The following is a 25736-nucleotide window of genomic DNA, read 5'->3' as shown; positions in this document are numbered from 1 at the left end:
AGCTCATCTTTGAATTTATTTTGAATCAGTTTCTTTCTTGTCTGCAACATTTCTTTGTGCTCATTACTTCTCGCAGCCCACTGTTTGAAGTCAAGTCTGTACGCAATGTGTAACAGACATTTCATGCAATGTATTCGGGCATGTAGGGATGACAAGCCAAACTCATATATATCAGAACAAACGGTCTTTGATGTTACATCTAAGCGGTTCATTTCTGTTGGTTTCGATAAACACAGGTAGCACGATGCATTTGATCTGGCTTCAGAAAGATAAGTGCAGACTTTACCGTCGATCATTAGTTGATGAGTCACACTGTTACTATTACTGCATTCTGTGGTGTTTATTTTGCACATCATCAGAAAGACTTTGAAGGATCCTAGTCACTGTGATGTCAAGTAAAGTTTGAAGGGTAATCCTGGCCGATGAATCCGTAACTGATACTGATTGCTTCATATTAGGATGGATAAATACCCTCAGCACCTTCCCGAATGGCAGCCTCTCGCAACGTAATATGTTGCCACTTTGACAGTTTTAGTGAAAGAAGCAATCCAAGCGCTTTCTCTGGTGTAGATGTGACTGTTTTCAATGGTTTCTTAAGCGTTTTATTAATTGTAACGGCTGCTTCTGGATTTTTCATCATATACTCGATTACAGATGCGATATCATCATGCCCTTCTTCTTTCAAACGTGCTGCAGCTGCATATGCTAATTCACTGGATTTTTCGCCTGCATGATCATCAGATCTTCTCTTTTTTTGTTTGCTTCCCAGATCTTCGAATGGTTTTCGGGACCTTTTCGTCATTGTTCCAACACACGATGAAGTAGACGGTTCTTGAGAGACTGAGTGTGTGTCTGGTAACTCATCAGCAGTTGGTTCTTGATGAAGTAAAGTTTGCACACAACTTGGCCAATCAATATTTGCTTGCAGCCAATTCCCGTATAATTCTGAAATTATCAATGAATCGATTGGATTTCTTCCACCTCTGTAAAGCAGTTCGCGTGAATCTCCGACAAAACTCTTTCAGAGTTACTTGATCTTCATCAGAAAGGCAATCGCCTATGCGGGATACAATAGCACCAAACAATACTACATGATTAAATGAAGTACTCTCACTTTTTAGAAGAACGAACAAGTCTAAATTGGTGATTAAACTTTCCATTTTCAAATTTTGAGCAAAGATTTAATGTTAGCAGTTACACAGTTGTGAACGATATAAATTATTAAGCAAAATGTTAGGCCTTTTATTGCAAAAAGTCGATAATTTAAGTTAATTTGTTAACTACCCTCATTAGAGTTTAAAAATATGTGCGCTTAAAATATATATATTTTTCTAGAACTGAAAGCACAACTAATCAACAAATTAGCTTACTCATCAGATAAAGTCCATAGTTGGCATTGTTGTGCGGTATTGAGAATCATTTAATCGCCTATTCTGACTCATTAGAAGACAATATCGTTGTAATTACTTACTTAATCACTTGTTTTAGACTCATTATAAAAGTAAACAATATTTGTCTAAGTGTGAGTGTACTGTAAACCTCTGCCTACTCTTTGGGAATATAGGGGTGATAGTATTTAAATGCGTCAATCATGAAAATTAGGGAGTTAACCATTGACTTTTTATTTGTAAGTCAATGCAGTTAACGGTTATATTTGGATGTTGAAGTACCGCTTTAGTATTGAAGAAACCTAAAAAGAATCAAAATCAAAATTAAAAGGTTTATTGAATTGTGTAATTTAAGATTATCTTTTTTTTTAATTCCTGAGGTGTCTTCGTTTCCATAGAGCTGTTATAACGGAGACCTGTTCAACTTTGCATCGTATCTAGGTACCTCAAGCGTTTTCTTAAATGTTAGAAAAGGAGCATTTGCTTCTATCTTTGTTGTACTGAATATATTAAATTAGAACAAATCTTCAATACTCACTCAAGCCGAAATTTCCAAATATCAATCGAGAACAATTAGTAAAAACTTCACACCGCGTTTCGCCACGAGTCGAAGAAAGGTTCGAAGGCTCGCTTTCGATGTTTACGGGGAGAAATCATAACCGGTCTACGCCGCGTGCGCACCTCAGTCAGTACCGCGCGGCGCGCCAACCTGCATCAACGTACTACGATTGTAAAGCGAAACTCGTGACAATAAAGAAAAAAAAAAGGTTTTGTTTATTAAAATTTTCAAGAGTTGTTAAACAGTGTGTTTGATTAGTGAACGTGAAAAGGATCTGGTTTTTTGTTACTACAGTGAATTCTACCTGGAGTTTTTGTTTGCCGGTATGTTCTATGTTTCTATAGAGGCATTCAGGGACGCTAGCGTCTCATCATAGAAAGGAAGCCTCTCACTAGGTGTTAGATGAATGTTGCTTATTCTGTGTTTATTAGTTACATTTTCGAGATTTTATTAGAAATAGTGATGTCATTTGTCTGTTATCGCGTTATTTATTAATGACGTAAATTAACTATTTAAATGGAGTTAATAACGTATGAAAAGTATATATTAAAGTAAAGTGGCGTAAATCACAGCACTTTACCAAAATGTAGAAACTCTAAGCGTCCATTTATTAATATTTAACTATAATGTAATATCCCCATTAAATATTTAATAAAATCTGTTTCTTGAAGTACAGAACAGAACACAAATATCTTTTGCAAATGAATCTAATTTCCCAATTTACCAATATTTAAAATAAAATCTTGTCAAAAGCTTTTTCACAAAACACGTACAAATTTTGTTTAGGTTGTACATTTTTTCACTCGTATTAAAGACATCAACGAAAGTATCTCGTCTCTTTCGAATACTTATTATAATAAATAATAAAAATTAGTTTTTAAACATATAAACGTAAATTATACTAACTCAAAGGAATCCTTATAATAAATATGAATAATAAACATAAAAAACTTGCCATTACTTATCAAAATAGATACAGCAAAAAGACGAAAACAAGAAATTGTTGAGTATTTACACGTCAAAAAAAAACCGGTTTTAAGTTTCTTTATATATTTCATTTATAACCAACGTGAAACGCGTTGGTATATAGTATTTCCTTAATTATAAAAGACTTTAATTTATGAATGTTGATCGTGTAATTATGCTATCGCTGCTCTAACAGTAATCAATAAATTACAGTATAAAAATAAACAGCTTCATTTAATGTTCTTTTTAGAATTAATTACAAATAAAGTTTTTTTATAATACCAAGTGACAAAAATTTGAATTCAAAATAATCTTTATTTCATAGGTAAGCATTATTACACTTGAAATCATCACATTGGTTAAACTCTACCGCTCATTAGTAAGGCAGATTCCCCTGAGAAGAAAGAGCATGAAACTCTAGGGGTTGCTCTTCGTAAATAACATTTGTACACATTCAACATTTACAATATATTTGTTTTTGTTTTGAAATATCAGAGATCGAGACTACCTCCATGAGCTTAACGGTTTACTACCACGGATTTTAGTAATCCAAGTACGCAGAAGTTGTATAATAACCTTTAGTATAAAGTTTTGTTTCACTATAGTTTTAAACCTTGTGGAAGGCAAATTTTGTATATCAACCGGAATCTTGTTATAGAAGCGTATACATTGCCACTTGAATGATTTTTACATTTGTGAAGACGACTATCAAGAACAGCTAGTTTATTTTTATTCCTCGTATTAATGTTGTCTGTCAGTATTTTTCTTAAAGAAATTACTATTCCTCTTAACATAAATTACATTTTCATAAATGTAATGTGAGGCTAGTGTAAGAATGTTAATTTCCTTAAACTTATCTCTCAAAGATACTTTGGGGCCCACATTGTAAATTGCCGCACGTTTCTGCAGGACAAAGATTCTATTGATATCGGCGGCATTACCCCAAAGCAAAATGCCGTATGTCATTAGACTGTGAAAGTAGCTGAAGTAAACCAATCTAGCGGTTTCTACGTCTGAAAGGTTCCGTATTTTTTTTAATCGCGTACACTGTAGAGCCGAGCCGTTTTGATAACTTACTTATATGGGGACCCCATTGCAATTTAGCATGTAACGTTATACCTAGAAAGAGAAGATTCAATTTTTCGTTTCTAACTACAATGTTTGTAACCGTCTCTCTGACATTGGGTAATGTAAATTTCACACAATTTGTTTTTTTCTCATTGAGGAGTAGATTATTAACAGCAAACCAATCAACTACTTTAGATATAGCATTGTTCACATCGACGTAGGAACATTGGTGCCTTTTAACTTTAAATAATAAGGAAGTATCATCAGCAAACAATACTATCTCATGTTTAGCCACGGAATCAGTTATTTGAAATTTACCATGAGCTTTTTGGTGAAGAAAAACATTCTAATTATACCTCCACGACGAAAAAGGTTCGCAACCCTCAGAAAAAGTGTGAAGACTCCAACCCACATTGGGCCAGCGAAATCGACTGTTGTCTAAAACCTCGCCTGAGAGGAGACTCATGCCCAGCTGTGGGACGTAAATGGGTTGATGATGAAAAAGCATATATTGTACATTATAGCATTATAGAGTATCATTGTAGTCAATTCCATATTCCAGCAAACATAATATACATTATCAACGGCGTTGGCATCCAGTAAAGTACGTGCATTTGTCGGTCTGGTATTGCGCGCACGCAACATTCTTTTTTGTTTTGTTGCCGCCGTGAGAAGCAAATTATCGGGTTAATGCTTATCTATGTTCAATTATTTTTGACGTTTATAGACAGCATATGAATTGCATTAGACATGGTGTGTTAAAATTGTTCCCAGAAAGGGCAAGGCACTCGCTAATGAAACCAAAAAGACACAAGCTATTCCTGTCAAAGAGTTATCGCGTAAAAGCGATTCATAAATGCCCACACACAAAAAGATGCAGACGAATTGAGAACTTCCTCCTTTTTTGAAGTCGGATTAAAAGTGAAATTCATAAATCCTCATGTTTTATAATAATATTTATTTGTTTTGCCTTACAACAAATAGGTACAAACAAAAAGAATAGAGTTTAAGTATTTGACTTTGTAAGAGACAGGAGTTTAAATTACGATGCCGCTGAATGTTAGGTACAGGTGTAGTTCGTATTTAAAACTTTCATATAGCACGAGGTGAACCAGTCTTTGTGAAGCTGGTCTAATTTGGCGGTACAATAGTTGGAGCGAGAGTGGCATCCCTAGACCCTAGACGGTAGTCTATTAAGTAGAAGGTCTGTAATTTGATGCAATGTTGAACAGCCCTTGGAAAAGGTATGATGAGCTTAAGAATCAATACAACCTCAAATGGCTTTGGTTGATTCCGGATAACAGTGAGTGTTGAATCACTTTGGAAAAAATTTATAATATAATTGAGGATATACACTGATTAGCATACGGTTTGAAAATACGATGCCTAAAAATTTTCACGATACAAAAACATACCTCGAAATTTTACTATAATAGTGCTGTATTCATTTATATCAACTGAACTCAATAGAACACGTATAGTATGACATTCATTTTTCAAATTATGGGGTCTATTATAACCTTTCCAAAAACAATCTTAATAATAGTAATAACGCACACACTCAACATAGCCTAGGAAAATCCTGTGTCGCGGGTGCCATGGACACACACACAGAGAAATACAAATTACACCCAAACTCACGAGAGAAATAAATGTAGGCCATACAAATATTTCTCCCGGCCCGGGAACTGAACCTGGAACCACTGCGTGGTAGTCAGGTATGGTAACCGTTCGGCCACTGATGCATAAGTACTTACTTCAATGTAAGCTTAAAGTAAGCTTATTGTAATATTACTCATATTCGTACCATGACAAATCTGTTAACCAAGTAATGTATTATTGCTTAAAGTGATTGAAAGAACGAATGATTTCCCAGTATTGCCTATTGCTTATTAAAAATAGGAAAGAAATAACGCTATATCAACTATATAATTCCTTCTGTTTCTTTTTGACGTTCTGAATCGTCTTATCATATTATAATGTGTAAGTACTTAATGTTATTTACATTCAGAGAATTTTAACTTAAAAAAGCATGTAATAATAAAATCTATTAGAATTACGTTGTTTTCAATTATTTTTCCGCATTTTCATGAATTCGAAATTATGATCTACTGTCAACTGTTAGTGTCGCCAAGGAGCATATAGATGTCGCTGTCATAATTTTACGAAATAAACATCTCGTATTTTCATTTAACGAGAATTATTTCGTATGTACTATTAAATAAAAAAATAAAACAAAATATTGAAGAGATTTATGTAAATAAATAAGTTCCACTTAACTTTTAATCATTACAAATCAATATTTAGACAATGAATACGAAAATAATATTGTTCCCACTGCGTCCGAGTAACTATTATAAGATTGCTAAATTTGACTTATGAACAATGTTACTTTAAAATTAAAGTCGCGTTATAGTACGAACTGATTGAATGAATAGTTACAAAGCTGCCAATAAAACATAGTTTTAACATAATAATAAACTCACTTTACGCGCGTCATGGTACGAAATCTCAATGTAAGGTTAAAGTAATATTGTTTTAAGAGGTTGTGGTAGGCACCCTGAAATAAAGCCAGTGTCCCTGCCCCTCGACACGGGCATTAGAACCGATTCACTACGGGAAAAATTTTAACTAGAGCGGAGGTAGTTTCCACCCTTAAACGGACCTAAATTTAGAAGAGACTCAGCAGCGGGGCGTTCTGATAATAGGCTGATGGTAAAGTATATTTTACAATAATATACCGTGTTATGTTTGCACTGTTTAATAGACAATAATTAGATTCAAATCTTTTTATTCCATTGTACGAACAGTGATCTTGAAAGAATAGACGGATGATGATTATATCTACAGTTTTGAAGCGACCGAATGAAAACTATTTCTGTTACCCAATCTCATTGTTCCACATAAAGAGTAAGAGACAATCGACAATCGGGCCATCCGAAGACGTACGTTTAGATATAAACTATTATTAAGAATTAGCATAATAGAAATACGGGCGGAGGTCGATCGTTTTGAAAACTAAAGTCCGTTACCCACCGTACCAAACCCGCAATGAGAAATGTACGAGTATATTAATATTATCCATAGGAAATGATATATTTTTTTTCGGAACTAAATAGCGCGTATTTGTTGTTTCAAACAAACTAATGGTTCGAGCTCTTCATATTATTAGTATTTATATCTGTCATATGAGCTCTTCATATTATTAGTATTTGCATCATTAAGCAATATAATGTTTAATTTCTTTTCTACACTCTTTTAATAACTTGCTTCTTTTCCCTGAGCCAGTCTATATTATTGTATATTTTTGTTATTATATATTATCGTTTCTCTTTCCATAGTTTTAAATAAGACTAAGAATTAGACATTTTCATTTTGTTCCCAGTTGTATATTTCCTATAATTAATCTATTTTTCGTAAAAATCCTTTTCCTGAATTTCTTGACATGTAATTATTGAATTATAATGGCAACACAACGATAATTCAAGTATAACAGACGGCAATATAAAAATTCATAAACTTTTTATAAAAAAATTTCAACGCCACCACCACAAAAAATAATTGAAAACACGTATTATATTAACTTAACAAATCACAAGGAATAAAAATTGTAGTGTAGTTTATATGCATTATTCAGGTTTTTTTCCAAATGCTGTAGCACCATCGACAGCATCAACGGCCCCCAAAATGCTTCCCAGGTTCCTTACTAGCGCCCACTAGGGGGCAGTGGGGACCACTTGGGAAGCTATGGTTTATACGTTTGAAAGAAAGTTAACATTTGACCGTTAACTATCTTATCGTTAACTCCAACGCTGACCGCTTAGACTCAGGAAAAGAAAAAAAAGTATCTTAATGTCGTTTCAACACCTATGCAACATATAGAGTAATTAAAATAATGTTCGATTTTTAATATACTTATTATGTAATAAGGCAACACTAGATATTATGTTTTTCTCATTTTGAATATTACATGAAGGTTAGAGTGGCTCTGAAGTTAGCACAGTATATGTGCGAGATGAGTAGTTAGTTAGAGCTCTGAAGTTAATACGTTGCAGTCTGTTGCATTATTTACATGAGAAGGATCCGCATTAAATTATCGCTAGAAATAATTCTAAAGTCGGCAGACTAAATACGTAAGTCTAAAATCAACTTTATTAATTTGAATAGTATCTGTAGAGCTCCTTGTGAAACAGTGGTTTTGAATACCAGATCAGTTTACAAATATGCATACAGCATCGGGGAACACTTAAAGAATACATGAATCTTCTTTCTGGCAGGCAACGCATCGGTGGTTTCTTTGGTAATACAGATATCTATTCACTACGGCGATTGCTTATCCACATTTAGTCCGTCTGTTCATTAGACAATGTAAAAATCAGCGCCGGCGCTTGTTCATGTAGCACCCGGCAATCAATATCCTGGCGCTCTCTAACACGAAGGCGATCAAATTGGATTACTTACAGTTGCATTTTCCTCACCTCTGTGATCGGAAATTTTGGTGTAAACGGCGAAATTGTAAATGATGTTGGGATGTAATAGCCAGTTTACTTCGCTTGCAACCCTACGATCGTGTTTTTTTTTTTCAATACTAAGTGACGGGACGAACAAGTCGCGGGCCTGGTGGTAAGCGACATGACTGCCTATAACAGTTGCAGTGTATCTCAGAGCTTTAGACCGCACAAATCGGAGAGGTGTTGCCATTGCGCCAATTTTTTTAATTAAAAACGAATACACTCAACTCAACTAGGGAAACCCTGTGTCGCGTGTGGCATGGACACTCTCATAGACAACCACAAATTACACCAAAACTCACGAGAAAAAAAATGTAGACATACAAATATTTCTCCCGTGCCTGTAATTTCACCAACATCCCTACCCTTCAAAACTGGAACGCAGTAATGCTCACATTACTGCTTGGCGGTATATAAGATCGCAGTACTTCCCTGGATGAACTCTTTCACTAGGAGCGCAGAGCTACGTGTGCGCTGCATGTGCTATTAAAATAATCTAAAAATACATATTCAACGCCCTTTCAATTAACTAAGTTGACTAGTTAAATTTGCGTAGTAATATCCCCACGACTTGCAACTTTGCTACTTATAATTTTCTTCCGGTTTTAGAACTCGTCCTGGCTCTAGAATATCTCGTTTCTGTTTTTTATACTCTTTGCATTTGTTTATACAAACAAGCCGTAAATAGAAAGCTTGTATTCCACACGGTGTAAGAAAACGATGCTACCAATATCTCAGCTGATGTGTTTTTATACACACATCAAAAGTAGGGATCAAGCACGTTTTTGCTAATTACAGAAAATCAGGTTTTTAATTATTTTTCTAACACTATGGATTTTGTTTTGGTCAATTTCATTTTCAAATTAAAATTATAAAATTGATCGAAAAAGAATCCATCGGTGTTAAAAAAAACTAATTAGAAAACCTAGTTTTCAGTAATCGGCAAAAACGTCCTTGATCCCTAGACCCTGTTGATGTGTGTACTTGCAAAAAATCGTGAAATAATTTTGGCTGATTCTTCATTCAGATATTCAATGCATCGCGCATATATGGAATGTAAAAAAGTACGGAATATGTCTACAATCTGTGTAAATTGTCCGATGTGTTGACTGGGTTTTTTATAATAACATTAAAATAAGCACTAAGGAAACCCTGTATCGCGGGTGCCATGGACACACTAATAGACAACCATAAATTACACCCAAACTCACGAAAGAATTAAATGTAGGCCATGCAAATATTTCTTCCGGCCCGGGACTTTTGCATGGCAGACCAGTATAATGAGCGTTCGGCCACGGAGGCAGTTACTTGTAAAAACATATCGACTAGGCCATGGGAGAGACGAATCTAAAATAGATATGGGAAATAAAATAATAATAAGTTCATGGAGATTGTGACTTTATTGACATTTTGGAGTACACTGTTTTGTATTGGGCTTTTTTCATTTTCAAGTGCTAACTGTAAATGTATTATAAAGATTATCTTAATGAATATTTCGTTAAAATGACTCAATTAATTGCTCGCAGATACGCAAATGAAAATAATTAAAAAATGTGAATATATTTCTAAATTGCTTTTATATTTACCGTAACTGCACTTCCAATTAACTGCGGTTTACGTTAACGTTAGATAAGTTGAAAAGTAGCTGCTAATATCTCAGTACTGTTATGTTCTACATTTGTTGTGGTATCGTTTTTGTTTTCATTTGTTAGTCTACTATATGTAATGAAGCGACGAAATAAGTCTGCATACAGGTAGACCAAAAAAATTATAAAATATTATCGTGTTCTTTCACATATGGATGGCGTCACCAAATTGAGTAAACACTTCCAAATCCGTGCTCTTAGTTTTATTTTAAAGGTAATCAGACAGGTCCAGGTAGTCGTTTCCATAAGTAGACAACTCCTGGAAACAAATCTATAGTACCTAAGTTTTTCTCGCATAAATTTAAGGGAAAATCTTTTAACACCGCGATGTACAATTTAGATAAAATTGGTCAATGCCATCTAGCGGATTTTATGGAACTACGTGATACGCAAAGTTAAATAGGTTTGTTACAGCAGTGAATGATTTAGGATTTTTTTTATTACATTCGAACCGTTAAGGGGCCTGTCGGTCCACTTCTTGGAAAGTGGTTACCGTTTAGAGACATTTGCGATACAATGGAAATGTAATGAGTTCTCGGTCGTGGAACATAGTCTGTGATTGCGATCAAAATAAAAAATATATTTATATCATACGCAAAAAAACTACACTTCATATCTCGAATGTACCAATTAAATATATAAAATATGCCGTGGTAGCTTAATGGTTTGACCTCATCAAATAGATTATAATATTAATGCAAAGTTCCTGACTACCAAACATTATTATATCATGAGTTCCAAGAGCCAGTGTCCTTCTTTACTTCTGTGTAGGCTTTTTTATGTTTAAAATAAGTATGTATTTGACCTCCATCTCACGTGCTTATAACTTAAAATTAAGCGTGCTTGTGTGCTTATATTAAAAAACAAACTTTTGAAAGTGCTTTTCGTTTAAACCCACCTTTACTTATATATCTTTCAACTGTTCAACAAATTTCTTTTTCCTTTGAAGTGTCTGTTTCAAGCACACTTAAGGGACATTCAATTAAATATTTCATGAGAATTTTACAATCTGCAATCGTTACAATATAAAGTAATAAATAGTTTGCGTTCTGCTGTGAGCTCCATCAACGTAATACACTCTGACCACCCTTATTTTGAGGCAAACCTTTTCATTCATACTTCATTCGATTTTTTTAATAGGTTAACTAAAAAACAATTACTGGTCCTAGCATAAGCATCGCACAAAAGTAACTGAATATTGAAATCATGATCTAAGTTGCTTTTCAGTGCAGCTTTGCATCAATTCGTAATTTTGCATTTAAGTTTAAAGATGGCTAGGGGTGAGAAACTGTTCAAGCATACTTATCAATTTTGTGACGAATTTGATATTATCAATTGTTATTTCTAACTCCATAGAAGAAAATATTTGAACCAATATCAATAACTAACCTCGTCGGAAAATAACCAGTTCGTCTCCATAGTATTTGTTAATAATAACGGTATTTTGGGCTCGAATGAGATCTTTTGGAAGAGTATTTAATTTTATGTAGGAATTTCTTCATCTTATTTAGATAACGATATGGAAAAGCGTTGACGTATTTAGATTTTTTACATTACATTTAAATATATTTATTTTTACTTTTTTGGTACAAAGTTTTTATACATTTTTCAAGTTTCATGATATACACGCCTGTCCATGGCAGTTGCAGTGCCACTCAGAGCTTTAAATTTCAAACATCTAAGAGACACTGTACCTGCGCCAGTCACCCTGAGACTTAAGTTGACAAGGCCCATGTGCCTGTAATTTTTACCAACCACCTTACGGAGTAATTTTGCCGACGAGCTTTTTCACAAGGAGCTCTACTAAGGTGTAAAGAAATAACAACATAAACTACACTACAAACCCCGACCATACAAGGTTCGGGAATTAGATGTTTAACACAGATGTTAGCTATAGAGTAAACCGTTCGTCACCGGCTAGAATTTTCAATAATGTTCAAAAAATGATATAATTATTCGCGATATTTCTTTATTTCGTGCTTTTGTGGGATTATTTTTAGTGGCGGGCATTCAACCCGGCGCGAACTAAATGTAATAATTATTACGTTTAGGCTGGTCATAATGCCGAACAAAGTACGTACGCGTAATGTTCGACCGATGTTTACCTAAAACTGACACAAGTCTTTCATTAGAGATTGAAATTTCACATTAACCATTATTGTGCTTAGTTTGAAACTTATAAATTCAATTTGAAAAAAAATTTTTTTTTATTACAAATATACTTTTTTCCCTCTAAGTCTAGAAAAGTAGGTATGCCATAAAAAACCCTAAAAACCAACTGGCAACAGAAATTCCTCTGGGCATGGTATATGGCTAAATAAGTAGCGTTTGCCACCTGTGGTGTGAGCACATTTTAACATTTCAACCCCCCACGGCCCCAGTAGGTAGATGATATATCGATCATTTTGACCCACCACGGCGATAAACTTGTTAAGTTGTAAACCTTGAAGATGTAACCGACAAAAATAGCCCCGAGCTCACTATAATGCCAACCGTTAGCGCTGTGACCCGCAACGTTGACCCGTGACTCGCGATCTGCGGATCACACCCCAAATCGGACCCTGCCAAGGCCAATTACACAACGCCATGGGAAAATATTATAATGTGCTTTATTTGAGTACCTGTTCTAATTGTTCACTTGATCTTTTGTGGGTTTTAAAGATGATTTCGTTTTTTATTCGGAACTTTCTAACAATATATTTCGTAATATCGATTTTATTCAACATAGTGATGTTTATTACCATGATTTTCAAATTTCATTTATTTTTTGTGAAATTACTCGACTAGTTTTTTATAATTATTAATACAAAGATGTTATTGCTTACGGCGATAAAAACCGAAGAATGTCTAATTTTGCGTGCTTCGCTGTCAGTCGAACAAATGAAGAGTAAAGCGTGAATGACGCTCTGTATACGATTTTAACGCCCTATAAGTTCGGACACTTTTTAGCGCGGACCCGACGTCCATATAATTGTAAGTCAATGTTTTTAACACACATCAAATTCATCCAAAGATTGTAAAGGCAATCGAACTCCCTATAGTGTACATTCAGTAAATGAAATAAGTTCAGTTATATTTTTTTTATGACACCAAGTAACGGGACGAACAAGTCGTGTGCCCTATGATGAGCAACACAACCATCAACAGTTACAGTGGCGGTCAAGATTTCAATCGTAAAGATCTGATCACTGATATGATCACTGCCACTGTGCCCATCATCCTGAGAGTTACGTTGACAAGTCCCATGTGCCTGTAATTTCACCAGCACTCTTTCTCTTCAAAACCGGAACGCAGTAATTCTCACATTACATCTTGGTAGCAGAAACAGATGAGGTGGCATCACTTCCCTGGACGAGCTCTTTCACAAGGAGTCTTTTCACCATACTGCTACTAACATGTTTATTATTTACAAATTCTATTTAACACGTGTTCTGCCATACTAAAATTACTTAGTAATTAAGGTGTATAATCTACATAAATACAGCCAATTTTTCCAAACAGATTTTTACTCACAACATGTCATTATATGTCGAACCGAAATCGTGTTTTAGTGGCAAAATAAAAGATTCTTTTTGCGCTAATAAGTACGAGTTAAATAACGCAGATGTTTTCGCGCAACAAGACAATTTGGCAACTGGTTATGCTCCGTTTGCCACCCTCAATGGTCGAGAGATTGCTAATCACGGCGGTTTGTGACTGTACAGGTACAAAGATGAGACATAACCCATTATTATGTGTTACTATGGTGAATATAAGGGTTATAGACGCTCCAAACATAAACAATGTACTTACAATGTAGAGTTAAGCAAAATCAAAATTTTCTGAACTTCCGACTTTTTTGAACTTCCTGCAATTATGTAAGCAATTTTTTTTGTATCTGGTTTTTTCTTCATTTTATGTTTTAAACCAAAGTGATTAAAACCTTGTTGGTAGTTCCAGAACGTTCTTTTTTAATTGCAATCACTCTATGATATGGTCTTGTTAAACACATAGAGACCAAGGAAGTAATCAGTACTTGACGCGCTTATTACGTTGTCAAAAAAATCATTAACAACAATCTTTGTTTATAGTCTTTAATAAACATGTCTTACTAAGCGTTTATCGACAGAGATTGATGACCTCGATGGCTTGCTATGGGATCTTGTAGAGAAGGTTTTCAGTTCGATTCACAATAGGATAAATTTACAAATAAACTTTTCTAAGTTAGTTCTAGTCTGGGTGTTCGGAGTAAAGCCCTTGAAGTTAATTTAGTTGCTCTAATTATCTGTTCTGAAGCTCCGTGTTAAAGAGTTCGTCTAGGGAAGTACTGCCACCTTACCTATTTCTGCCGCTAAGCAGTAATCACATTACAGTGTTTCGGTTTTCTATTTGTCAATTTACGTCTCATGGTCACGGGCGCAGTGACAGTGCCCTTCAGATCTTTGCAATTAAGTTCTGATAGCCATCGCAATTGTTATGGATAGTCGTGACGCTTGTCACCAGACGCGCGACATGCTCGTCCGATTACTTGTTGAAATAAAAAAGTTTTTTTTTCATCACGCACGCTTAATATGTATATAAATAGTCATGGAACAAAACTTGTTGCGTATGATGTTAGTAATATAGTCCTGGGAAGTTATTAGTATTTTAAGAATAATGCTTCTGTACCTATATAAAACTTTTCCACATTTGACAATAGGTAATGTTTCTGACACTTTAATAATAGGGGTTAAAGTATGAAATTGCCGATTTGTACTGAAAATCTAAATTGTTTATTTTTTTAATTTTTAACAAATTTATTTAATCAAAATAGTTGCCATTATTATCTATACATTGCTGCCATCTAATGGGAAGGTTATTAATGCCTTTGCGATAGAACTCCGCCGATCTAAACTGCACAAACTGTGTGAAAGCATTTTGTACTGCCTCCTGGGAAGAAAACTTCTTGTCACGTAGATAATTGTCCAAATCACGAAAAAAATGGTAGTCCGTTGGAGCAAGGTCTGGTGAATACGGAGGATGACGAATGGTTTCTAACTGCAGTTCCTGAAGGTTCAAAATGGTTTCTCGTGCTGTGTGAGGTCTCGCGTTGTCGTGGAGCAATAATGGTGAAGATCGATTCATGAGTCGGGGCTGTTTTACTGCTAGTTTTGTCAACATGGTTCGGAGTTCGGCACAATAGACATCTGCCGTTATTGCTTGACCAGATCGGAGAAAACTATAGTGAATAACACCATGCTGAGACCACCAAACAGTTACCATTACCTTTTTATTGGTAAGTTTTGCTTTAGGACACTGTTGTGGCATTTGACCTGGGGTCAGCCATTGCATTTTTCTTTTCCGGTTATCATAAAGAATCCACTTTTTATCACATGTTACAATTCGATCCAATATTCCTTCATTTCTGTACCGGTTCAACAAGGCAACACAAGTTTCACCACGCGTTTCTTTCTGCAGATCAGTCAAATCATGAGGCACCCATTTTTCGTATTTTTTTATTTTATTGATTTGACGCAAGTGAGTCAATATTGTGGGTAAGGTAACGTTAAACCATGCCGCTAATTCCTGGGTAGTTTGACTAGGATCGGCTTCCACTATCTCTCTTAATTCATCGTTATTCACCTGTGTGGGCGGTCTTCCTCGTGACTCGTTCTTTAAGTCGAAATTTCCATCACGAAAGCGTTTAAACCAAAATCGCACGGTGCGTTCATTAGTAGACCCCTCTCCAAAGGCAGCATTGATATTGCGGGCTGTTTCTGCCGCGTTAGTTCCGCGTCGGAACTCGTATTCAAAAATCACTCGAATTTTCGCAGTATCCATCTTTCTTGTCTAAATTGAATAACAAAAACAATTGAAAGTCGATATTCATATGTTTCAAATATAAAAAAAAAAAATCACAGAAACCATTTGAAAAAAGTTTCATTCGAAAACCTCAAACCATGAAGATTCTATGAAAATTCAAAGAACCTATTGCAATAAAACGGCAATTTCATACTTTAACCCCTAATATAAAAATATTATCATCATTACAAATATAACTTGTAACTAACTACGGTTAACAGGCAAAAGAAAAAAAATTACGTGTCTCAAGTTTATATAATACATGTCCCCATAACCGACCATTTGGTTTTGGGTGAATAAGTGCGGAGAAAGGTGTTAAATTAACTTAACCTTTAACCTTTGAACCGCAAAATTCATTTTGGTATGACTTCCTTATTACATCATTCATTAGTGAATGATGGTATGGGAATCTTTTTAAGCCAATTTAAACTTACTTAAATATATTATACAAATTTCGACTATAAATTAGTAAATTGGCGTATTGTGACGATGCTGATCTCCTTCATGGTCATCCCGCCTTTTTATCACCGTCTTTCTGGTTCCTGGCCACTTACTTTTAAAATTTTTAATCGTTCTCGTATTTCCTTTTCCTTCCATTATTATTACGTTGGCTTGTTTCGTCATCACTCCCATCAAAATTCTGGAAGCGAGAGGACGCACTTATTAATCATCGTGTAAAACTCAACTTCACGTAATGTTGTTTTAATACATCACGAGCGGGCTCGGGACCCGACCTGCGCCCGTCTCTCGCCCGCGCGTGGTGTATCTATATGTTTTAAGTATTGAAGTAAGTAGGGAGTGTTATATATTGTTTGTACCTTTTTATATCATTGTATTATTTTTGTTACTTTTCTTTTCCTTACATTTTCTACTTCTAATAAATTTATGGACCCAGCCCTTCTTTTACTTTCGTAAAAGCTATGCCACATTGACGTCCGAATAGCAAAAGCAGCTCACTATCATTTGAAAGTTAATCACTTTTAATTACATACTGCCAATCGTCCCGTAATCAGTAAATAATAGAAAATCTAATAATGCACAAAGTAATCAGCAAAAAGTTACGAGCTTCCATTGAATTGAACGTAACTTGGTTGTTACAACAATGGTATACAATGGTTACGAAATCCGGTGACTGATTATACGAGAAAAACCGCGTGTAAAACTAGTTTTGATTGTTGTCGTGAGAACTTCGAGTAGGTTACAGTCGTGTGCTTTACACATCGCGGTTGCAACAGTTCTTGTTTAATCTGCTTGAAGTTTTAATACATTTGAAGTGGCAGAATAGACAATTGTTCAAATGTAACATTTTGATTTTTTATCATTTTATTTGGTACTTGGTAAGTTACTTTGAGAATAACCTAGTTCAATGTGCTACGAAATTATTACAATAATAAAGAATTACTGTCTCAATACACTAACAGTGTTCAATGTAAGCGTGAAACACATACTTATTGCGCGGGACCTGACCTGCACCCGTCTCGCGCCCGCATGTGTAGTATTGACGTCCATAGAGATACACGGAATTACATCTGCTGTTCTCCCGACCCGATACGCGCCCGACCCGCACCCGTTCTCTGTGTGTTTCACGCTTTATTGACAAGCTGAAGTATTTACTAGGCTATAATAATAATTTATTTATGTATTAAACTTTATTGACCACAACACAGAATGGTACAAAAGGCGGACTTAATGCTAAAAGCATTCTCTACCAGTCAATCTTTGAGGAAAACGAAATTCACGAATGCGGCAAATTATTAATAATTTAATAATAACACAAATAATGATAACTTTTTATAAAAAAAGACCTCAAAAGTTTGCTTATCCGCTTTCGCAGTATTTGTTATATCTTTTGGCAAGTTTTATTGAAATCAGTTAACAGAAAATTGAAATCATCGTACTCATCCCCTAATTTGCGACCCTTAGAGGTGGAATTGTCTTCAGATTTGAATGGAACCACTGCTGATGTGCCTTTCTAAAAAAAGAATAATTGAAACCGGTTCACAAATGTCGGAGTATTTGCGGAACATACACACAAGAAAAATACAATCGAATTGAAAACTCCTCTTTTTTTAAGTCGGTTAAAAATAAAAACAATTAACTGATGCAACTCATTGCATCAAAAAATTATTCACTAATTACAGGTTTCTTTATTTTCATGATATTTCGGAATTCTGGCAAGTTAACCCGTGAACATTGTGCGTGGAACCGTGCCGAAACATCGGGAAAATAAAAATAAATATTACCGTGTTAAGAAACCTGTAATTAGTGACAATCATTGAGTTGCACATGGTTTAGTTCATTTTTGTCCAAATGTAACTAGTGCCAATATTGTATATAATATGAGAATTTAATGTTATGCGTGTGTGTAGGTGCGCGAATGGATGAGCACGTGCGTTTCCCTATGCTTGCCCCCTGTGCGTGTCCCTGTTTCTGTCGCTGTGCGTGTCCCTGAACGTGTTCTTGTGCGTGTCCCTGTGTGTGTTCCTGTGCAATATCAATTGTCAACATTATTTTTTTTGTCCAAATTTATTTATCGCCCTGGATTTGGAAATTGATAAACAGATAATTATTATTGCACTTTCGAAGTTCGCTTTTTGTGTCAGGAATTTATTTAACTATAAATTATATATAGCTTTCATTTCTGTTTCATTTTTTGTTGCATCAAAATTGTTTTTTATTGTGAAGTATAATGACTGTATTCTTTGAGTTAATTTTTCGTTTTCACTGTTCATGTATACAAACTCTGTTGAATATTTACTAAACCTTTACAAAATAAATTGCACCGCCCGCCGTAGCGCGTGTGTCTATACGATTAAATATTATATAAACAAGAGTATCTTCAAGGGTATTTTTACGATTAAATATTATATAAACAAGAGGTCCCCTTAACCACTATATATAATATTTACTACAGAATTAACAATATATTAATGCTTTTGTTAAGCGACACGCTTTAAAACGCAAAGGTCTGAGGGACATTGCCACTGCGCCTGTCACCATGAGACATAAAATGATAAGTCCCATGTGCCTATAATTTCACCAGCTCCTTTCAAAACCGAAACACCGTAATGCTCTCTTTACTGCTTCGCGGTTAATATATTTTTAATTTCAATTAAAATTTTACTCAAATTTATCTACGTCATCTTCGACCAACAGCATGATGTCTATCTGTTGATTAAGCAGCCATTGTTAACACTAATTTACTTTTAATTTACATATTTTAACTGGCTATTTATTTTATTTAAATTCGTAAACCTCCATTAACTTGAACTTTAAATTTGATATAAAAAACAGAATTACTAGAAATAGTTATACGACAATCTGTATTAGTATACCTTTATTTTAGAACAAATTAAGAGTCTAAAAGTCATATTTTAAGATTTAATTGCCCGATATTGCGCTAGAAGAGTAAAAACATTACATCCTTACCTTGATCTTTTAAATTTATGATGTTTGAGTTTCCTAACATCCTCCAACTCGACAAATATATAACAATAAGTAAATATTAGACATCACATGCGTTGCTCTGACCAAAGTAAGCAGCTAAAGCACTTGTGTTATGGAAAACGGAAACAACAAGTACCACAAACACCCAAACCTGAAACCATATAGAAAAGTTAGTTTTCTACACTGACCCGGTCGGGGATCGAACCCCGGATCTCAGAAATGGCGACACCATGAAAACCGTCGTGCAAGCCACTCGACCATAGAGGCCGTCATAATTGTCTATATATAAAAAAACCAAATGCACTCTAAACATCACTTTTAAGTCACTTATAACTCTGTTCTCAGATTGCTATCTTTTTACATCTTGGCCCAGGTTTGTATAAAAGCGTATCAGTCTCCTTTAGCCGACAAATTGTCGTTGGAGTTCTGACTTCGAAACCTGCGTTTTTTCCCCCTCTGCCCCATATTCTGACATATAGAACCCGGAATCAAACTATAAAGACCAGTTTTGGCCAAGACTCTAATCCCAAAATATATAATATAATACAATTTCCAAAGTAAGATACCTTTCACGTGCAGTAATCCAGGCCAATTATTAATACTTTACACAACTTAAGAGAAAAAGTGCTCTCGTTTTGGTAGTTGATTGTAAAAACTATTCCGTCGGCAGTTTAGAGTGTCTATTTCAACGCAACTACTTATTTTAGTTCTTTTTGTAGTTAGCTAGGAGAAAAACTAATTTGACTACTCCGTGGCTTAGCAAGAATGTAAGAATACAAGATATTTATTCGCTAAAAATGTAATTAACAATGAACGTGTTATATTATATTAGATTGTACATTTCACCAATACTGGCATTCAAAATTTATACAAAAGCAGTTACAATTAGAATTTATTCAAAAAATAGGAATTGTTTGTACAAAGATCGAACACTTAGAAAAAATTCCTTCGATTCGCCTTTTTTTTAAATCGTGTGCCTGGCAGTAAGCTACACAGCCTGTCCATAACAGTTGCAGTGCCACCCAGAGCTTTAAATCTGAGGGGCACTGCCACTGCGCCCGTCACTCTGTGACATAAGTTGACAAGTCTCGTGTGCCTGTAATTTCACCAGCACCTTCAAAACCGGAACACAGTAATGGTGACGTTACTGCTTGGCAGAGAATAGGTAAGGTATACCTACTTCCCTGGACGATCTCCTTCGCAAGGAGCTCTACTGCTACTATATTTAGACGGATTTACATTTGTCTGACGTGTCGTGTCGTGACGCGTCAGAACGGTATCGGTTTCGTACATTTAATATAGATTTATATTAGTGTGTGCTGTTCTGACGCGACAGGACACGACACGTCCGACAAATTAGTGTAGTACTTTGCCTACCTTGCCTATTTCTGCCGCTAAGCAGTAATATCAGCATTACTGTGTTCCTTTTTCGAAGGGTAAGGGTGCTGGTGAAATTACAGGCACATGGGACTTGTCAAATTTGGACTCAAGGTGACGGGTGAAGTGGTAGTAGCCCTCAGATCTTGCAATTTAAAGCTCTGAGTGGCACTGTAACTGTTATGGACAGGCGTATAACTTACCATCAGACTCATGACTTGTCAGTTCCGTCACTTGAAATTATATAAAAAAAAGTAAAATGTGCTTAGTTATAAAAAAAAGATATTTTAAATTTCGAACTACAAACCATCGAGTAAAAAAAATTTGTCACGCAAATGTTTATGACACAGGTGCAAAACTGACATACAAGTGAAATTAAGATACATGACAAACGAAAAATTTGAAATACTTAAATCATTCAACATCAAAATATCTTGACCAAAACGTATAAAGTGCAATAGCAACTTTCTATTTTCCGTATTAACGAGTCGACCAAGAATTAGGTCTTGCTAAGACGTAAAGACGTGTACCTATCAATCTCGGTGAACAATAGGTTTAGAGCTTGTTGTGTATAGGTACCACTTCATAGCTAGGGCTGTGTCAACTCCGTTAAGCTTTATTTATATTATTTATTTATTCTAGTTACAACGGACATATTTAATCACAGTAATTAGCAAGAACAATAATAAAACAAAAAACATGATATGGAAAATAATAATAATAATAATAATAGTAGTAGATATCTTTGTGAAAGAGTTCGTGCAGGGAAGCACCTTACCTATTTCTGCCGCCAAGCAGTAAAGTGAACATTACTGCGTTCCGGCTTGGAAGGGCAAGAGTGGTGGTGACATTACAGGCACATAGGACTTGTCAACTTACGTAAGGGTGACGGTCGTAGTGGCGTGCCCAGGGTACACCAGAAGTACGAAAACGTAAGGGAGGACCCTTCCGTATACCTTGTAAGACTAAATTCGGTGACAAAAATAATCAATTCATTCACAATGTGCCGTTGTTTGAGCACGTGCACCGCCCGTTGCAATATTCGTAAATCAAAGGCCAAGGATTTTCCGTTACATTTATGTACATACATTTACGCTGTAAGTTAAACATATGTCACATTTTGCAGTTCTTTAAATGTGTTGGTTTTAGTGCCGAGTTCTAATTAGTGGTGATCACAATAATTCATTTGATAATGGTAGTGATATAATAAACTAGGCAGAATGTCGCTTCTTGAAAGTGCAGCGGTTCTTTTATTTCTGCACATTTGCGCGCGCAATTTGCATTTTACAATTGAATATTTTACCCATAGACTTTTGACCTCAATTATCTGGTCACAGTTTGAAATTCCAAATTCGGCTTCGTCACGACTTGCAGAATTTTATTTTTTATACTGCCTCCGTGGCCGAACGGTTACCATGCCGGACTGACACGCAGAGGTCCTGGGTTCGATTCCCGGGCCGGGAGAAATATTTGTATGGCCTACATTTATTTCTCTCGTGAGTTTGGGTGTAATTTGTGTTTGTCTATGTATGTGTCCATGGCACCCGCGACACAGGGTTTCCCTAGTGCGGGGCTATGTTGAGTGTGTGCGTTGTTATTATTATTATTATTATTATTATTATACTATTTTCAAATTTCTGTACATGAATTGACCAACGGTCGGGTAATTTTGTTCGCAAATGTACGTTTTTACAATAAGATTCCGGAGCACATATTAAGATTATCATTTCCTAAGTTTAATACTTACATTAAAATTATTTTAATTGAAATATCGTTACAAAATTGAAGACTAGGTCTTAGATAAAAATGGATGAAAAGACGACTAGGCTCTAGATTGCAAACAAATATGGTTCAAAGTCTATTCCATAGCATTTAAGTTTATTTGAGAAAGTAACCCAGCGTTTCCTGTTCGTTCTTCTCAGGGAAGTGAGCGCAGTGAACGAGCAGCAGAATTCATATTATTTTTACGACTTTCATGTGATAAAAGCACTATTGGCATATGATCACATATGTGTCTTTGTTGTACCAAGGGTATCTACGATATTTTCGTACCTTAATGTAAATGTGACAACCCTAAAAAAATATGAAGAAATCGCGACTATACCGCATCATACGCGCAGTCTTACAAAGTGTGTCATTTTGTGAGAATACGATACATGAAAATGTGCCATTTTTTGTATGGTTATCGATTTTTAATTAAGCGTAGGAAAATAATAAGTTTAGAAAAAATACGCGATTTAAATCTGGAAAAATAGTTTCATTTCCTATGTGTAACAATCGCTAAAACCTACGAACTCGATAAATAATTAGTTTTTTTTAAATATTTTTTACTCGAGAGATATTTTTAAGTAATTAATTACGTAGTAATTTTTTTTTCGACAATAATGTTATATATTATTATACCAACACCACTACCTACCAATGATAATGATAATGTTATATATTATTATACCAACACCACTACCAATACACCAATACAATACCATTATATTAAAAAAAAAATGTTTTCGCGTACTAGAAAAGCAATTAAAATGAAATATAATTAAGTATACATAGGAAACTTTCAAGAAATGATTCTCCATTAAAAATTTACTGTATGAATCAACCTTCCAAAAAAGTGGTTTTTGCTAAAAAAATACATTTATAAAGTAATTTTCAACTTAGAAAGTTAAGGTCAATGCGTTAACCACAGACAAAAGCGTACACAAATATAATATACATAGTTGTGTATGCGCATATTCGGAAAGACTTTCTTTAGCCTTAATCACTGATTCATGACTTGCAACGGACAGTGCACTTCTCGAACAACGGAACTTGAATGAATTGATTGACGATTTTTGTCACCGAATGTTAGTCTTAGGGTCGTATTCTAGAACTCTATTCAATGCTCAAGTCAGGATTGCACGGGCAACACAAGCACTGGAAATACGAGCCTAATGGCAGGGACTTGAGTATGATATCAAGTGCTTTAAACCATACTCAAATCCTAACTTGAGCATTGAGTAGAGTTCTAGAATACGACCCTTAGAGTCAATAAAGTCAATAAATAACTCAATGCTCAAGTCAGGACTTGAGTATGATTTCAAGCACCAGAAATCATACTCAAGTCCTGACTTGAGCATTGAGTAGAGTTCTGGAATACGACCTTTAGTAACTTGCCTTGTGAAGTCTATTTATTAATGTCAATTTGAATTAAAAGAAATTAAACTTTTGGAGTGAAAGCCTGACATTAATGTGTAGATAGAAGTGTCTTTTTTTAATGCTGGCAAATACGTTACACGTACCATTCGGTTCGGGGGAGCAGCGAGCGGTTATGTGCGACTCCAAGTCGGTAGTCCCGTGTACCCATTAAAACGCAGCGATTAACTCCACCGCCATAGAGTATAGGGATGCCGCAAACGTCTGTATCCATGTCGGGGACCGCAGATCATCAGCATATTTTTAAATGTCTGCGTCAGCATCCAACGTCCGCATAAATCGATACTGAGTTTTTACGGATGCGGATGTTTTGTATGTCACGATAAGATCGTCAGGAATCAGAAAGCCTTTGCCAAGTACTAGTGGCGACGCCAGTGTCACTGCAATAAAATGGATTACTGGATTGGATACTCCGGTTCACGTTAACGTTTTGTATATTCAGAAGAAAAGGTAAACAAGAGGAAAGGGAACAAACAGGCTGTAACAAAAATAAACAATATAAAAACTTGTACAACATTATAAAACACTCTCTTACTACGCATTAACAAATAGTCCAGACACTTATCCCAAAGGGCCTATATACACATATATATACCATGCTTTAAAACACTTACATTACGTGAGGTTGAGTTTACATGATGCAGATCATACGCACGTCCTCACTCTTCGAGAATTTCGTGAGAGTGACGACGGAAAGAAGAAAAGTGAGAATGATGAGGCAATAGAATTAAAGAATGATTTAAAATTTCGAAAGTAAATGGCCAGGAACCAGAGAAAATGGTGATAAAAAGGGAGGATGAAAAAAAAAAAGGATGACGATGAAAAAGGTCGAATCCTCACATACTAGTGCTAGCGATGCGCGATTGCGAATGATTTCGATATTCGACTCGTTAGTAATTAGTAATCCTGTCATTCGACTCACAATTTAGTAATCTACTTATTTTTCTCATGATATGAATGATCATCCATTACTAATCCATAGATTCCATAGAGCATTTCTGCCTAGCCCTCTCTGACATGTAGTAAATAATGTAAATGCGACGGGGATGAGTAGTTCCGACATAATCATTATTCGACAATGGATTCGACTTAGGCGAATGATTTGCCCATGCGAATGATTAGTATTAGTAACATTCAAAGTAGCGCATCGCTAACAAATGCTACAGTCAAGCCAATCAGACCTGTTTGTTTTCTAATGAAAAATAAAATTCTAATAAAAAAATAATTATTGAGTATGCATTCACTTATGTTACACACATGATAGTTGGGACTATTTTGTTTGAATATAAGTTGATTTACACAAGTTTAAGTATAAACGATGTTGCCAATTTTAGGTATTAATAAAGGTAATATTCCATCCATGTCTTTTCTCTCTCTATTAGAGAGGTATATAAGTAGGGCTAGCACGACAGAACGCCACTTCCGCGAGGGCGACATAAAGGGCGAGATACTGCCATTCTCGCACAGAGAATAGCAATATGTCACTCTCGGGCCAGTCGCGCCCTTTCGTACTAGCCCTACAGGATCCGCCATAAGTTAAGCTTATCGCAATACTTTACAATAATTGTAGATACTTTTTCGGCTTCTAAAGTAACGTGACATCTGGAAGTTTTTAAAATTATTATTCCTTAACTTACTAAAGAATAATCAAATGCGAGTAATTAATTATATCTCAATTAAGGTCAATTACTTGCTTAAATGGTGAAGGAAAACATCGTAAGGCAAAGGTCACTAACCCGTTGGAATAGGTCAAGTG

At 35.2% G+C, this 25736-nt stretch overlaps 1 protein-coding gene across 5 annotated transcripts in view; it reads left to right on the top strand.

Moving 5' to 3' along the window:
- The first annotated feature begins 2087 nt into the window (after positions 1-2087).
- LOC113226508 (putative epidermal cell surface receptor) overlaps positions 2088-25736 on the top strand; it is an 87516-nt gene continuing 63867 nt past the window's right edge. For 2 of the 5 annotated variants that reach the window (XM_026459145.1, XM_026459144.1), the window contains exon 1: positions 2088-2270. The gene's annotated coding sequence lies outside the window, so the exon portion shown is untranslated. The remainder of the gene's footprint in view (positions 2271-25736) is intronic. The other 3 variants (XM_026459147.1, XM_026459146.1, XM_026459149.1) reach the window with 2 other exon arrangements.

This window comes from Hyposmocoma kahamanoa, unplaced genomic scaffold (assembly GCF_003589595.1).
Source record: "Hyposmocoma kahamanoa isolate Upper Pololo Valley unplaced genomic scaffold, ASM358959v1 192, whole genome shotgun sequence".
Taxonomy (NCBI): domain Eukaryota; kingdom Metazoa; phylum Arthropoda; class Insecta; order Lepidoptera; family Cosmopterigidae; genus Hyposmocoma; species Hyposmocoma kahamanoa.
Note: the sequence above shows the minus strand (reverse complement) of the source record. Positions and strands in the feature narration are given on the sequence as shown.